This window comes from Solanum stenotomum, chromosome 2 (genome assembly GCF_019186545.1).
Source record: "Solanum stenotomum isolate F172 chromosome 2, ASM1918654v1, whole genome shotgun sequence".
Classification (NCBI taxonomy): Eukaryota; Viridiplantae; Streptophyta; class Magnoliopsida; order Solanales; family Solanaceae; genus Solanum; species Solanum stenotomum.
Genome location: NC_064283.1, coordinates 46,371,028 through 46,388,725, shown reverse-complemented (window position 1 = coordinate 46,388,725; position 17,698 = coordinate 46,371,028).

Here is a 17,698-nt window from a genome sequence, read left to right as displayed (position 1 = left end):
CCAAAGATTCTAAGGGTGGACGTATGGACGACATGCTTTCACGCATTCTTAACAAGGTTGAAGGGTCCGATAAAGTTTTGAAAGAAATAAAAGAGGATGTTACGACTCTCAACCAGACGGTAACTTCTCACTCAGTCTCTATCAAGCAATTGGAGACCCAAATAGGTCAAGTTTTGTCTCGGCTGAACCCAAGACAACAAGGAGAGTTGACTAGTGATATAATGGCAAACCCCAAAAATGAAGCTTGAATGGGTACTTGTGTCGTGCCACGACATTAACTAAGGCGCTTTTTGGAAGGCAACCCAAGTCTTTAATGTGCTAAGTTTTCTTTTGAATAACGGGTGTTGATTGTGCAGGTTTAAAATTGGAATGTGTTTGAATATGTGCAAATTGACTAGCCAAGAGTCCAGTCGGCAACTCGCTGAAGAGGTCGGAAAGCCCGACTTGGACCATCGTTGGACCCACAAAAAATCTGAAGTGGAAGTCTGTCAAACTTGGTGGGCCAATGGCTGAATTGGCGACTCGCCGAACAGGTCGACGAGCCCGATTTTGTCCACCGTTTGGACCCCCAATTAACTAGAGGTTCTGTAAAACTCGGCGAGGTAAGTCACCATTCGGTGCATCACTGAGTGGTTCAGCGTGGTTGACTAATACCGCCGAAAGGGCTGTGAACTGAAAGGTTCTAAAAGGCCAAACGGTTTAAACTTTCAATTTTGTAATTTTTCTTGAATTATTTCTAACTTTTTCGATGTGTTTTGCAGATATGGTTAGGACCAATTGGGACGAAAGTGGAACGCCACTGCGCAAACGAGCACGGGGTATTGTGATCTATGAGGGAGCAACTACTTTCTCTAAAAAGGGCAAGAAAGCACCTTTGAAGGGAGGCAAGGGCAAGGGCAAAGTGCCTGTAGTTAAGAGACCGAAGCACAACTTCGACAGTGATGGGGATTTTTTAATTCTCAGGCCTCATTCTTCGAGCCTGAAGATGACCAACCACTTCAGACCCGACGAGCTGAGATTCGTGCCAGAGTTCGTAAATATTTATCTCGAATCCCGGAGTCTACCCCTCCTACTGCTGATATAGTGCCAACTCCACATAGACGGTGGTTCCAGCACCACCAGTTCAGGGTCCTCCTCCCCAGCTACTCAACAGGCTAAAGGCCGAGGGACTGAGGACCATTCTTGAAGATAAGAGATTGTCCACGGAAGGTGTGGTGGACATGTACCCTCCTGTGTGGGATACACTCCGGTACCATAGGTTCAACATATTCACCAGGCCCCAGGCCCATACATTCCCACCTAGGTCCCAGAGTTTTACACTGCATACAGTGAGTTAGTATTCTAGGGGAAGAAGAAGGCTAGTGTCTTCAGACTGGTAGAGTCTGTGGTAGTTCGGGGGAAGACAGTGGGATGCAACAACGATCATATCAAAGCTGCACTTGACAGAGCTACATGGTTTGAGCATGATTATGAGAGCATGACTACAACACAGACTCTAGATGACCTAGAGAGCTAGCTTGCTCCCCTCATTTCTGATACCACCCCGAGGTAGATTGAGGCGGAGCCCTAATTGAGAAGAAAGACTTGAATATAGCAGCCCTGTATTGGTTCGGGTTCATCAATAGTTCTATCATGCCCTCACAGAATGAGTCCATCCTCCGCCACCCAAAGGCGACATGTCTCGGATTCATCATCGCTAAGAAGCGACTCAACTTGGGACTGATTATAGAGAAGGAGATGGCCATGAGGACCAAACAGCGCCAGACGTCCCTGACTTCCCCATACCTATCTCTTGTGATTCTATTTTATTTGTGAATATTTGGTGTTTTGATCTATATATGTGTTTTAATTTTAATTTTGTGGATGGTTGAGCTTGTGGCTCTTTGTTTTGAATGGAAATGTTTTTGACCTATTTTGAAAATTTTGTGCTCCCTCTTTTGTGTGTGATTGTGGTTGTTCTTGTGCTAGCTTGAGTATTGGTTATGATCAATACCGATGACTTAAATAGTGCTTTTAATTGAACAAAATGAATGCGCGGCACGATGAGGCCAAATGAAGTTGCATAGATAATGTGTGGATTTTTTGCATCTCTTTGTGACTAGCCTATTATCGACTGAATTCTCTTGTGATGAACATTGCACACTAGCTCGAATGAGTCTCGTTTGATATTGGTGTAAATGCCTTGTGTGCTGAGCTTACCTTGAACACTGTATGTGGTGACACTTAGAATTTTCCCCGTTGGTCCGGTTGACTAAGTAATGCAAGTACTTGAAATGATCTTAGGAAACAATTTTAAAAGAGTGAAACAATTTGACATTATACCACTTTTTGTGGCCAACCTTGTGAGATGGTGTGAACCTTGCTTGAACACCTTTGAGCCTTATCCTTTTCTTGGAAGAAACTTGATCAATTGTGACCCCTCTTTATCCATGCACCCATAACTCTCACGAAGTGTGGTTTGTTTGAATTGCCAACTTAGGCCAAAAGCCTAAATTGGGGGTATGGTGAAAAGAGAAGGTAAATCAAGAAGTGTGAAAAATTCCCCCTTTGAGCAATGGTGTTGATTGAAAAATATGGAACCCCTCCATATAAAAAAACAAAAGAGGAAAGAAAAAGAAAAGGAATGAAAAAGTTGTGAAATAAAGTAATGAAAGTTGCAAAATAAATGGAGTATCCGGTAGTCCATTAGAAGTTGAATAATGGGGTGGATTATGAGCATGATCAAAATGTTGAAAGGAAGGAAGAAAATGATGTTCAGACCACATTTCATGAGGGTAGCACCCACTGAGCCTAAATGACCATACCTTTTCACTCAGCCCCTTACAAGCCTTGAAAAGACCTTTTTGATCTTGAGTGAGCTGAAACAAATGTTGATTGGAAAATAAGGGGAAATGTATGGGTGAAGTCATGCATGTGTTCATCTTTGTGAGTGTGAGAGTCGTGTGTGACTTCGGAACTATAGATTGTTGAGAAATTGTGTGAATATGGAATCTTCTTTGTTGTGAGGGCATTTTAGTACCTTTGTTAAGCTTGAACTTGCATTTGAAGCAAGTATTGTGAACTTGAGCATCTTTGATAATGGTGAGTCACAATTTGAATCTTTGAGTGCACAATTGATCATTGCATGAGTAGTTGAGTCTCATTGTGTGCATTCATGATTAAGTCTTTTGTAGCACTGTTTGAGACATCCTTTTTTGAATTGTTGAACTTGAGTTTACTTGAGGACAAACAAAAGTTCAAGTTGGAGTGTTGATGAGTCCGTGATTTGGACTCATTTGGGGCTTTATTTAGATAGATTTAGTGTCCTTAAATGCTTAATTTTTGCCATAAACTGATGTTAAATCCTTGATTTTCAGGTATATGGATTGAGGAACAAAGTAAGGACACTAGCATGCAAAAAGGAACAAAACAAACAGAAAAATTGAAGAAAGGCAAGCCTGGTGATCGCCAAGAGCGTTTGGCGAATCGCCGAATGGCTAGTTCTACCGCCTAAGTTCCAGTGTGCCAGCCCTGAGGGAAGAAACCAAGTCGGTGACAAAAAAGAGTAGTCAGCTCATCGTCAAGTAGTTCCGCAAAGCCAAGACAGATCGCCCAAAATTACAGACCTTGATGATGCTGAATGCCAAGGCAAAAAGGCGATGAAAAAGGTCAAAGGGCGGCTTGTCGAGTGGTTCAGCGAGCCCGACTTACTTCGCCAAATGGCCATTTGTAGCTTATTTTCGATGACTATAGATTAGATTTTGAACATTTAGTTTAGTATCTTTTACATCTTTGGACATCTATTTTTCATTGAAACGTTTTAGAACAGTTTTCTCTTAAATTTTTCTTCGTTTTTGTAGAACCTTAGAGATTCAATTTGGAGATTTTTGAAGTGGGTTTCAAATTTTCTTCTAATTGAGCATCCTAAAGACTAAATCTCGCTTACCCAGTTGATGGATAATCGATTTGGTAATCGTTTTTACCGTTTTATGATGTTTGGCTAAACCCCAATTCTTGCGGTGTGATCATATGATTATGGGCTGAATTAGTTTATGGATATTGTTAATTACTAGTTTAAATGCTATTTTGAAGTGAGTTTAATCATTAATTGTGGGTTAATTTATGAGTTGTAGTTGCAAATGCAACTCTACCTTTGTGTCTTGGCTTGCTCGAGAGAGAGGTTTTAGAACTAAGATTATTGATTGATGATTTATGGGTATTAGGTTGATATGGGTTTAGCTCGAGAGAGTGAATCCTAAACACAATCCCACACATTTAGCTCGAGAGAGTTAATGAATTAAGGTATGGGTTGTTCTTCATTATCATGCTTGTTGATGTTTGAGAGAAATCACTTGATTCGTGGTGGTTGTTCGAGAGAAAACTATCTCCCTTATAGTCTAGCCTACTCATTGATATTTAGTTATTTACTAGTAGTTGCAATTACCCATATGCCTATATTTGCCTATAATCGATCAAATCCCGAGAATCCGTCCCCCTATGGTTATTCCGAGATGTTTGTGACTGTTGTGTAGTTGATAATTGAAAACTAAAACCCCCCATTTGACATTGTGTCATCCCTTTAATTTGTTTAATGTCGTTTTCGATAATATTTATTCCTATGGCTGATTAGACCACATTCATACTTCTTAATTGAATTCTAGACACGCACCGCTCCGTGTGGGATTCGATCTCAACTCATTTAGTTGGTATTTATATTGATTTACGATTATTGACACTTAGAATTGGAAGAAGTTTGCTTGAAACGTTAAATCAAGACCTTACTATTAGTAGAGGTTTTGTCTTTAGTAGCAATTCACTTGTCCCAAACTACGTGCCCCCGTAGGATTATCTTAAATGACCTAAGCTAGTGGATCCACTTTAGAAATTAAGAATAGACAGCTTCCTTACCTTGGCAATTAGGAGCCTCTATTTTCGATGTGAGGGTTACATCGTATTCTATGTTATAGCTCACATGGTCTCTTTTTCGTTAATGATAAATATACTAGAAACAAACTACATTTTTTCCAAAGGTTTTATCAAAGCTTTTCCTATGATTTTCTAATGTGCATTGACCATGTCTATGATTTATGATTTCACTTTAAAAGCTTTTATTACATTTTACTTGGTCATGCATATCATATTTTAAGTCCACTATGTTATCAGACTTATGTTTTTATGTATTTTTCCATATTCAATACATTCAAAGTACTGATACATATTGTGCCTATATTGTTTCAAAATATAAGATCTGACGCTTCTCCTCTTGGACGTGGTTAGATCAGGATTGCTCAGCTATTGCTTGTGTTGGATTGGTGAATCTACATGGTTCGAGGGCAAGACCATGACCACTCTATTGTTTTCTTAATCTTTCAGTTTTCAGAATATGTTTGTGACTTAGGCGTTTATCCTAGTCAAGTCTATGATAGTAGAAGGCTTGTGTTAGACTTAGTTAATGTTCCACATATTCTTTTATGTACTCTTTTTGTGTCTTTTATAACATCAAAAGAGTTGAGACTTATATTGCTTATAATCTCTTTTATGGTATTTCATTACGTCATACTTATGTCAGGTGACTTGTTTAAGGCTCTCAAGATCCTATCGCCATGACACATCAAAGGTGTACTTTGGGTCGTGAAAAACTTGGTATTCAGAGCATCCGATTTTAGAAAGTTCTTTGGATGTCAGAAAAGTTCTATCGAGTAGAGTCTTGTTCATAAGTGTGAAGCACGCCATATTTATGAATAAGAGACTATAAGGCGTTTAAGAAACATCACTTCTTTCACTACTCTAAAGTCGTGCCATGGAGTTTATCTATATATAGGTCTTCCTCCTAACTCTTGTCCGATGCCTTTCAGGAAATGCCTTCTCAAAGAGCTAACACAAGGAATACGGGTGGTAATGAGGATCTTGAGGTTCCTAAGCTCTGGTCGATCCTCTAGCTGAGCAATTGTTACATGCCGAGTTTAGAGCCGCTTTCCAAGTATTGACTCAAGCTATGACCGCTCAAGCTAATAGAGAAGTTGTCGCTCCCGTTAACTCAACTGTGGGTACAACAGAAATAAGGGTAAGAGACTTCACAAGGATAAATCCTCTGAAATTTCATGGGTCAAAAGTGGACGAGGATTCAAAAGAGTTCATAGAGGGAATCCACAAGATTGTGTACATCATGGGTGCATTGCTGGAAAAGGCGGACTTTGCCACTTACCAACTTAAGGATGTTGCTCAAGTGTGATTCAATCAATGGAAAGAAGAAAGGGAGATTGATGCAGCTCCTCGCGATATGGATAAGTTCAAAGGGACATTGTTTGATAGATTTTTTCCCCTTGATATAAGGGAAACAAAAGTGCTTGAGTTCATCAATCTTTGACAAAGTAACATGAGTGTGAAAGAGTATGCATTTAAATCCACTCAATTTTCAAAGTATTCTCCTACTATGGTTGTCGACTCTAGAGAACAGATGAGTAAGTTTGTATCGGGTGTGTCCGAGATGGTGGTCAAAGAGTGCTGAACCGCCATGTTGATAAATGAGAGGGATATCTCGTGTTTGATGATATATGCCCAACAAATCAAGGATAAAATTCTAAAAGAGAAATCTAGAAAGTCAAAAAGGGCAAAAATGGGTGATGGTGACTTCTCTCACCTTAGGTCTGGTAGGATCGAACATTCTCAGATTAGCGTCATTAAAGATGACTTAGGTTATTCATGTATGTACATCACTATAAAGAAGCACAATCAATCTTATGTGACATTGATATCCGATCCCTACACTACTAGACTGTTTGTTAACTCTTGTTTTCGTTTGAATGTTAGTTTAATTGTGATAATTGACAACAAAAGCTTTATATTAAGGTTGTGGTACCATCCACCCAATTGTTCTTACTATTCCAAATGAGCTAATTTAAAGTCCAAATCTCTCAATCGATCACTTTTTTAATTGATTTTGGAGAGTGATTTGAGTGTTATCACATGTCCATATCTAGTCTACCACAACAATACTATGAACCATTTGATCTTGTTAGAGAGCCTTAAAGTGATGCAAATATAAGGCCTCAAGTTAAATATGAAAATCTCACGAAACTGAAGATGAGGATGAATAAAAAAAGCCATTTAAAAATAAAGTGATATCTTTTAGAGGTTATCATGCTGAAATTAGTCAGTCTACAAAATTTTCTTACTCACCCACTAAGCTCACTTAAAAAGGAAAAGAAGTTGTCACTAGCAACCAATTGAAAAGGGAGAGAAAAGAAGGTGGGCAAGTTGAAGACAAGAAAAGCTAATGGGAGATCCCAGATTTAATATGTACTGAATAGTGCAGAAAATTGCCTGCTTTTATTTATTTTTGCTTGAAGTAGATAGATGCAAAATAATGAACGCTTGCGTTTATTTTGGGTTAAATTTAATAGATGCAAAACAATAAATGTTTATGTTTGTTTTTTCCTTAGAGATTAAGTTATGAAATTTGATGAATCATTAACGTTTGATTTTGTCCTGATTTTGTAAAGTCTTTTAGTTCTCACTTAATGTTGAGAAAAACATCATTTTTTAGATCTGTGGAGTCAGTGTTGTGTGTAATTTTCAGTTTTTGTGAAAGTATTTTTTTCAATTTTGAAGTCATTATTCCAGATGTGGCGAATGCATTAGTTTCAGTTATTTACTTAGTTTATGCGCAACATTATTGCCCAGCATTGGTTTAAATTTTGTAATGCATACCCTCCAGTTTTGGACCTATATTTATTCAAATTTTATCTAGCATTCTTGTCTAGATATTTTCACACTACTTCAAAATTTATGTAACATTGATATCCAAACTTCAAATTTTCACTTCAACTTCATTATAAGCAAATAAAGTACTCACTTCAACGTAAGTACTACAACTTCATTAAAAAATACAAACTTCAACAAGAAAAAAACATTAATTGCATGATCCCTACAACAAACACAATGAGCAAAGCACATGAAATGAAAATGATAGTTTTCAACCTTTTAATTTTCTTCTCTGAAGTCATAACTTTTCCAGCCTCTTGGGCTGAAATAAATTTCATTTCTTCAATCTTCTCCCTCAAATTACTAATTTTGGCTACCTCTTAGAGATTAACAAAATTCATTTGTTCAATTTTTTTTTCCAGATTGTCCCTTTCAATCTGTTCCATTCCATCGACCATCCTTTTCAATTTGTTTCTTTCAACCTTCATAACATTCAATTTACCTTTTGGGTCAATTATGACAGTTACTGCTCTTGGCGGGAGTTGTTTGTCTTGCCATTCTTAATATCCACATGAAGTGACCTACATTTATTATACAAATCCGACCATCGCATTTACATAATAATTTATAGAAATACTTAGTTATAATTTAACCAATTAAATTTTGTATATAAATATCCAAACCTCAAATTAATTTATAACTTACTTTGGGTCTTCGACATTTGTAGAACCTTCTCCTTGCATTCAGATCAGTCCAAACCATCAAATTTAGCACATTGAGATCATAATGACATCTTTTTTCATATCATGTTTCAAGTGAATTGATAAAGCATTCTGACATTGCTTTGAAATCCAAGAGGTGAAGAAAGCTTCTTGAAGAAGTGGGGGAAGAAATGGAATAAGAATGAAATTATGATTACTAGGGAAGGTTGGATTTTTTAATAGGTGAGTGGATGTGCTTAGGTGTAAAATTTTGTTTCTTCGGTAGAATTTAAAAAAAAAAACTAAATGTAGGTGGTTAAGATTTCTAGATTCGGGAGTATTAATGCCACCTTATTTGACATGTTTCTTTTTCTTTCAAAGAGAAACAATCACTCCCTAAAACTTATTGTGCTTGATCTATATCCTACCTAACTCGATTAAGCTTTTTGGAGTTTGTCGAACAACACATTTAATAGCTCTTAAACCAAATGTATTACTCCCTCTGTTTAAAAAACAATGACCTACTTTGACTTGACACGGAATTTAAGAAAATAAAGAAGACTTTTGAATCTTGTGGTCCTAAATTAAAGTTATGTCAAATGTACAAAGTTGCCCTTTAATCTTGTGGCCTTAAACATACCACGTGGAAAACTGAAATTAAAATGTTACCAAAAAAGAAAGAGGTCATTCTTTTAGAAATTGACTAAAAAGGAAAGGAGGTCATTCTTTTTTAAACAAATGAATTACCTTTTATTTTACTTACTATCATTTTGTATTTTTCTTTTTTCATAGTTTTTTTCATCTTTGTATTTGTAAGAAAAAAATTTAGACGGCGAGAAGCATGGTACTAGTTATAAATATAGACTAAATTTGAGCAAAATTATAAACTTCCATTTTGGGGATAATATATACTTCCTTCGTCCACTTTTAATTGTCATGTTGCGCTTTTCGAAAGTCAATTTGATTAATTTCCAAAGTTAAATAGATTATATTAATTTAATATTTTAAACAAAAAATTTAGATATTCAAAAAGTAAGCGAAAAATACTATAAATTGTAACTTTTTGAATATCAATATGATGAAAAAATACATCGTAAAAAGTTAGTCAAAATTCTTATCGTTTGACTCTTAAAAAGGAATCCATGACACTTAAAAGTGGACGGAGGGAGTATTTAAGAGACCATGATCCATGCATATATCTATTTCTGCTTATTTCCTCAGAATTATTCCTTAATTAATATTTCCCAGATGTTTGAGAGTTATCGTTTAGCTGGACTTACAATTTGTTACTTATAAGCTTCCATGCATTATCAATATCCTCTTTAAATTAAGTTTTCACATTCTTCAAAATATACTAAATGACTAAAGAAAAGGTCTTGAATAATTGAAGTTGATACCACCTTCACCTTAAATCTTTTAGGGAAAAAAACCTAAAATATTTCTGAACTTTGACCGAAATTGCTGTAACAATCCCAAACTTTGGGCAGAACCAAAATTGTTGTAACAATCCCCAAACTTTGGGCAGAACCTTTTACCCCTTGCACTATTTAATAGTGCATTTTAAAGGTATATATGTGTCCACATAGGCATCATAAATATTGCATCATTATAAATGATAACTTGTCCACGTGGGCACATATATTCCTTTAAAATACACTATTAAATAGTGTAGGGGGTAAGTCCTCCCCAAAGTTTGAGATTGTTATCGCAATTTTGATCAAAATTCGGATATATTTCAAACTCTTTTCCTATCTTTCAAATTCTACAATTGAAAAACAAATCCTATAAACTACAAGTTTTAACATAAGAAAAGCAAAAAAGAAAAAAAAAAGTTTAACCAGCAAAGAGATAAAAACATGTACAGTTGTGTTTGTTGTTGACACACTCTAATGGTCCCCCAGACCAAAAATGAGTCCCATGAAACCTTTTGTTTGTTTTGTTTCTACTACTCTCTATCTAAATACTTTTTTCAACTTTCAAAAATTTGAGGAACATTTTCCCCCTTTTCACCACAGCTATAATAACTCTACTTTAATCTCAAATTACTCAGTTTGAAAAATAAATAAATTAATCTCAACTTAAATATTAATCATACATTTTGTAAAATTAGTGACTTTGCTGACATTATTACCAATCTCATGTAACTGAATTGATCTCTTTCACTATAATGGCAAGCAAAATTATTAGAGCAAATTTGGGCATACTCCTTCCATCCCTTTTTATGAAAACATGTTACTACTATTTTGGGACTCAAAATTATTTCTAAACTATGGTTTCTCAATTTCAAAATGTATTTTAAATTATTATCTATTTTTTCTTAAGTTTTCAAATATGTAAATTTTATTTTTTAAAACAAATAATTTAAATAAATTTTGAACTCCTTTACATACTCTTAGAAATTTCCGTGCTACTTTTATTTTTACAATTCATTTTAATTCCTTCTTAATAACAAGCATCAATCAAAAGCTGAGGTGGATGACGTCTATGCTTAATGAGTCCGATCAATTGAATTAAGCCGTTTTTTTTTATACAAAACACAAATATGTATACATTGTGTGTGAGAAAAAAATTTAAATATTTATAAATATTGGATTTCGAAAAATTAGCTTAAAATTTAATACTAATAATCTTATAAGTTATAATCAATCAAGTTAAATTTAATGGTGAGTCTTTTGATCAAGATTAGGAAATGTAACAAGTCGACATGCGGAGCGCAAAATGAAAATGATAAAATTTCACAAGGCACCTAATTAGTTGCCTCATCCTCCTACTTTGATATACATGCACTTCAATCATACATAAAGATAAATTAAAATGATTTACAATGAATTTATTGAATTTATTATTATTTGATAAATAGATGATTAATCCTTTTTTTTATTTTTTATGACATATGGCAGTTAAGTTTCACAGTTGAACTTATTTAGCGTAGATTTAAATATTGAATTGTTGAAATCCACATAACAAAATTCTTATGTGTGAAAACATCATCCCTTCTTCAAATAAATAAAATAAAATAAAAATTAGCTATAGATTGTTTGAAATTTTACTCAATTTTAATATGCATTCAGTCATACGTGCAGACATATATGAAAAATTAGATATACATGATCAAAATTTTCATTAACTTTTACATGTACTTTATTAAAAATATATTTAAAGCTAGCTTTGACAAGTCAGGTAAACCTATAGTAAAAGTATCTAATTTTTGTTCTTATCAAGTTCACAACTTCTATTAAAAAATAATAATCTGAAATTGCTCATGACAAACCATACCAAACTTCAAGCAACACTGTTCAATGTTTGACTTTCACAAGACCATACTTCATACAAAAATATTTTTAATCACTTTTTTAGCGGGAAGGATAAAAAAAAAAAAAGCCAAAACCCAAAAAATGGATATTCACAAGTTATAACTTTTAAGTTTGAATTTTTAACTTTTAAGTCACTTAAAAAAAAGTCAATTCAATCATCGCCAAATAACGTCCTCAAATATGAATATTTGTGCACTTAGCCCATGAAAATGCTGCTCCATTTTTTAGGATGGGCTGAGGGTGAATTCAAAAAGTAGAACGCGCACAAAGTTCATAACAGAGGCCCTACTTAAAAGAATGAGAATTTTGGGTCAAATTAACAATGGGCCCTCATGAGGCTTGTTTGACCATAACATTCATAATCACCTCCCCTCCACAACTAAAGGAACAATTTTGATTGAATCACTTTTTTGTGATGGTACACTTGACTCTTGAGAATGATGATCTCGATCAAAAGAAATGTCTCAATACACTTTTAAGGAATATGAACTAAAGTAGGACTTCCCTTAATCCTGGAATTACAATATCCAAAAGACATAAATATAAGAGAAAATAACAAGAGAAATTAAAAGATCATTTGAAGTAAGTCCTAAGTCCTTTTCACATTAGGTTAACGCCACGATCTAGAGATCTCAGTGGAGACGGATATGGAAACCTATGGGTGGCGAATATATATTATGGTAAGTATTGTATTTAATTTTGGTGGTTTTCTTTTTCCTTTTTCTTTTTTTTTTATTTAAGAAGATAAGACTTTACAATGTTATTGATCATATGAATAGTCAACTGATACACTGAGAGAAAAAAGAAAGAAAGAAAAAGCGCCCTAGAGAGCAAACCTAACAAGGAGAACAATATCAAACCGCCAAAACTCTGGAATATTTGATGAAAATAAAATAAAGACATGAAATAATAAAGTGAACAAAATGATAATGAAGTATGTTTAATTGGTTATTATATTGTCCCTGAAAAATAAAAGTAAGGTGTTTGCTTAACACTTTATATTGCAATAGCGCATGCACGCAATTAAGCCAATGCTATGTTATCATGAGGAATTAGGAGAATTAAGACCTGGTTAAAATAAGATTGAACTCTAGGTCACATATAGTAAATGCATGATTTAATTAGTGCGTTAGTTAGGTACAATCTTCTTTATAAGTTTATCATAATTAAATAGACAAAAGTTGTGTGACAATGAATCTAAAGGGTGTTGTACTCAAGAAATGATTATGTCCCATAGGCAAGGTCAGGTTTCTAGCCTACATCTACATTATTTTTATAACCGAATACAACAGCAACTTAGCTTGTATGGGTTGATCATAGAGGTAGAGACTATTTTAGAAGTAGAGAGAGTATTTTTGATAGACCCTCGACTCAAGACAAAAACAGTCTAGAAAAAGACATAATGGAGAAACAACATATAGTAACAAAAACAAACAGATCATAGTAGAACAATACTACAACAAAATAATACTATAATCGTACACGAAACAATATATAGTAATAGAAAGCCAAGAACAAGAAACTATTTATTATCAAATAATATATTTTAACAATTAACGGGTAAAGAAAAGGATTTAAATTATGTGGGAAGAAAATTTTCATTATCGATCGTAGTAATTGTACATACCAACTTTAATTTTACCAGTAAACAATCAATATGTTTTTTAAAAAATAAATAAAAAGAAGCTATATATCTGCAATTAGATTTTAAATGATATGATAGCAAAAAAGTTTTTGTAAGAAAAGGATAAGCAAGAAGAATGTGCATCTAAAACTTCTTCTTTTCTTGTTTTCTTGTTTGTTGGCATGCTTCATCATGTAACCATTTCCATCTTCTTGTATCATTATGAGAAGGACATTATGACACTCTTCATGCCATTGACACCTTTATATCTTTACTATAGATTGGTTCCATTACAACACATCATTAGAAAAATTTTCTGGCGTTGATTTAAAATGCACATGCACTAATTAATTTGATGACCATAGTTGATCACATGTTTGATAAAAACACAAAAATCAATTGAAAAAGAAAATCATCCCTACTTAGGTATTTACTTTGATGGAGAAAATAAAGGAGATTCCGTATTCATTGTACCCAAAAAAAAGTAGGTAGTGCATGTGTAATTGCGACTAGTCTAGCAATGAATTGAAAAAAAAAAGACCATTACCTTATTTGGAACGTGATTCACGTTGTAATGACCTGGTCGGTCATTTTTGGAAACTTTCATGAATTTACCATCTTGCCCTCTCGTTATAGACCCCGAGTCTTTTATCATTGAGTTTGAAAAGTTGGTTTTTGAACTTTGAGTTAAAAATTGAGAAATTGGTAAGTTTTGAGTTTGGAAGGTTAAGTTGTTAAGAAAGTGGTTTTCGGTATCTTTTGAAGTTTCAATTGTCGGAATGAAATTCGTCGATTCTATCAGTCCCAAAATGTGAAATGTGATTGGTGAGAGTTGTCTGTTTCACATTTTGAGTCTTTTTAAGGATTTGGGCTCCTAAGTTATGAAATTGTAAAATTTTTAGCCTTTGAATTGACTTTGATCAACATTCGGGAATCGGATGTTCGGATTGGAATTTCTAGAGTTCGGTTGGATTCGGGGAATGATTTTAGGCCTAGATGAGATCTTGGGTATTTTTGAGAAATCTCGAGCTTGTTTTAGCCTTTTTAGGCGTCAGTTAGTTTTCTTGTGGTTTTCACGGATGTCGGGTTAATGAGGCCTCAGATTCACGTTTTGATGGTTCAATTGAGTCTGGAATATCGAGTATAATTCATTTGCATATGTGATTTGTGTTCACGGGGTCCAAACGAATTCCGAGAGTCCTTTCGATGATTAAAGAATTGGTTGTATTTTGCTGGTTTTTGCCGCCCTCGCTTTTGAAAAGGTTGGTCGCAGAAGCGAGAGCCTCTTTGCTTAGGCGAAGAAGGTTTCTCTTTTGCATAGGCTGCATTTTTAGCGGGTTTGCTTACTCGCTTAAGCAAACCCCTGGTCACTTTTGCGACATTAGAGAGGCTATTGGCCTACCATTTCGGGGTTTAAGCCCCATTCCATTATTTATGAGTTTTGGGAGCTTCGGTGTGGCGATTTGGACCAGATTTTCGAGGAAAATCTTTTTGGTAAGGATTCTTAACTCGAAATCTTCAATTACCCATTATTAATTATATATGGATTTATGTGTTCAAATCAAGCTTTTGAAATGAGAAATTTGGGGTTATCTTCAATAACCCAAAATATTAATAAAGTGGTGATTTTGAAGTTGTTTTGATCCCTTTTTCGAAATGATTTTCACTAATGAGTTCCTAAAGCCTTAAACATCATTTTCAAGTATTGTTTTCGGATTTAAACCTCCATTTTAAAATTGGAAAATGACCTAAAACACTCTTGAAGTATTGGAAATTGTACAAAACTACCCTCTATCCACCTCTGGGTCCAAAATTGACCACCTATTTAACGGATTGCATTTGCAACTACAACCCTTTAAATTAACCCACAATTACTGATTGAAATCGCCTTTAAACAACATTTCAACTATCAATTAACAATACCCATAAGCTAAATCAACCCATAATCACATAATCACACCCCAAGAATTGTGGTTTTAGCTAGACATCATAAAAAGATAGAAATCGTTATCAAATTGTGTTTCCATCAACTGGGTAAGATTAATTTCGTCTTTACAAAGGTCCAAATTGAAGAATCTCAAAGACCCACTTACAATTTCTCAAAAATGGAAATGTTCAATTCTTCAAAGCTAAGGAAAATATTGTCTCCAAACTCAGAGTTCTATATTATGAAAACTAATCTATTATGAAAAAGTGATGCTAAACTAAGAATTCAAAAATGTATTTATAGTTGCCAAAAATATGCTGCGAAGGACCATTCGGTGCAGCAAGTCGGGATCGCCGATCCACTCGGCGATCCGCCCTTTGGTCAATTCCATCACCTTTTTACTTTGGCCTTCAGCATCCTCACGTTCTGTTACTTTGGACGATCTAACACTGCATCGTGGAACCGTTCGGCAACTCGTCGACTGCTCCATTCTATCGCCGACTTGATTTTCTCCTTCAGGGCTTGGCACACTGGAACTTTAGGCAAGATCATAGCCATTCGGCGACTCGCCCAATGGGTTAGGCGATCACCATGCCTTCTTTTCTTCGTTCTTTCAGCTGCCTTGTTCCTTTTTGCTCCTTAGTGTCCATGCTTTGTTCTTAAATCCAAATACCTGGAAAACAAGGATTTACATAAGTTATTTGCACAAAATAAACATTTGAAGACACTAAATCTATCTAAATAAAACCCTAAATGAGTCCAAATCGTGGACTCATCAACACCCACAACTTAAACTTTTGCTTGTCCTCAAGTAAAACTCAAGTTCAACAGTTCAAAAAGGATGTCTCAAATAGTGCTACACAAGACTTAATTATGAATGCACACAAAAAGACTCAACTTACTCATGCAAGAATCACTTGTGTACTCAAAGATTCAAGTTGTGACTCACCATTATCAAAGATTCTCAAGTTCACAATACTTGCTTCAAATGTAAGTTCAAGCTCAACAAAGGTACTCAAATGCCCTCACACAAAAAATGATTCCATATCACACACAATGGTTCAACAATTTAAAGCTCCGTTATCAAATGCAACACTCACACTCACAAAGATGAGCACAATTCATGACTTCCCCCACAGGTTTGCCCGTATTTTCCAATCAACACTTGTTTCAGCTCACTCAAGATAAAAAAGGTCTTTTCAAGGCTTGTAACTGGGCTGAGTGCAAATGTATGGTAATTTAGGCTCAATGGCTGTAATCCTCATGAAATGTGGTATAAACAATTCTTTCTTTCCTGTTCTTCATCATTCTCATTCATGCTTAAAAGTCACCCCATTATTCATCTTCCATGGACTATTGGACACCCCATTTCTTTTTGCATTTTCACAACCTTATTCCACAACTTTTTCATTCTTTTTTTTTTTGTATGGAGGGGTTCAATCTTACTCAAAACCATGGGTCAAAGGTGATGCTTATCGTGACCAACGGCACTATCCTACAATATGACTGTCTACGATCGTCGCTAATATAGTAATCCAACCAATGGTTGGGGTCGTGTCCTAAGGGAGCGGTTTTGAGAATCAGTAGCCAATTAGAATTTTGTTTGAATTAGTCGTAGCTAAAAACATTTACGATAAAATACATTGTAAATTAAAGAAGGTGACACAGAAGTGTCAAATATCAAAAGGGGTTTTGTAACAAGTGATAAAACAACAAACTAAACAAGAAAATCAAGTATGGTGAAGGTTCTTGGGATGTGAGCGCAATACAAGGTGAGATAAATCGTTGGGTACATGCTTTCAATAGGAAATTTGCAAGACAATAGTGACTAGGCTAAGTTTTAAATGGAAATAAGTTCCCTCTCGGGCAACTTGCCTCGTTTCAAATGCGTTCCTCTCGGACACTCATTTGCCACATGAAGACCAGCCTACGCCTTACCCCACTCACTCTCTCGAGCTGAATGTTAGGATATGGGACTAGGACTCACCCTCTCGGGTTGAACCTCATGTCGACCCACTCCTTAGGCCATCAGTCTAGTGGTTTTGGGTTCGCGACCTCCCTCTCGGGCAAGCTGAAAACACATGGGTGGGTTTATATTTGCAACTACGAACCCTTTAGATTAAACCACAACCACTAGGTGAAATCACCATTAGAATACATTTAACTTATCAGCAAGCAAGACCCAACAAGAATATCAACCCATATTTGCTAAATCACACCCCAAGAATGGGGTTTTTTAACCACACATCAAGAAATAAGAAATTATATCTAACATGATAAAGAAATCAACTGGGTATAAGAAATTAAACCTTGAATTAAGCTACGGAAGAAGAATAAAGAAGACCCATTTCCAACTTGAGGAAGATGAACTCCTTTCTTCAAGTCTCCACAAAACCCTTTCCAAACTTAAGAAAAAAATACAGAAAAATACTATAGACTATAATAATTT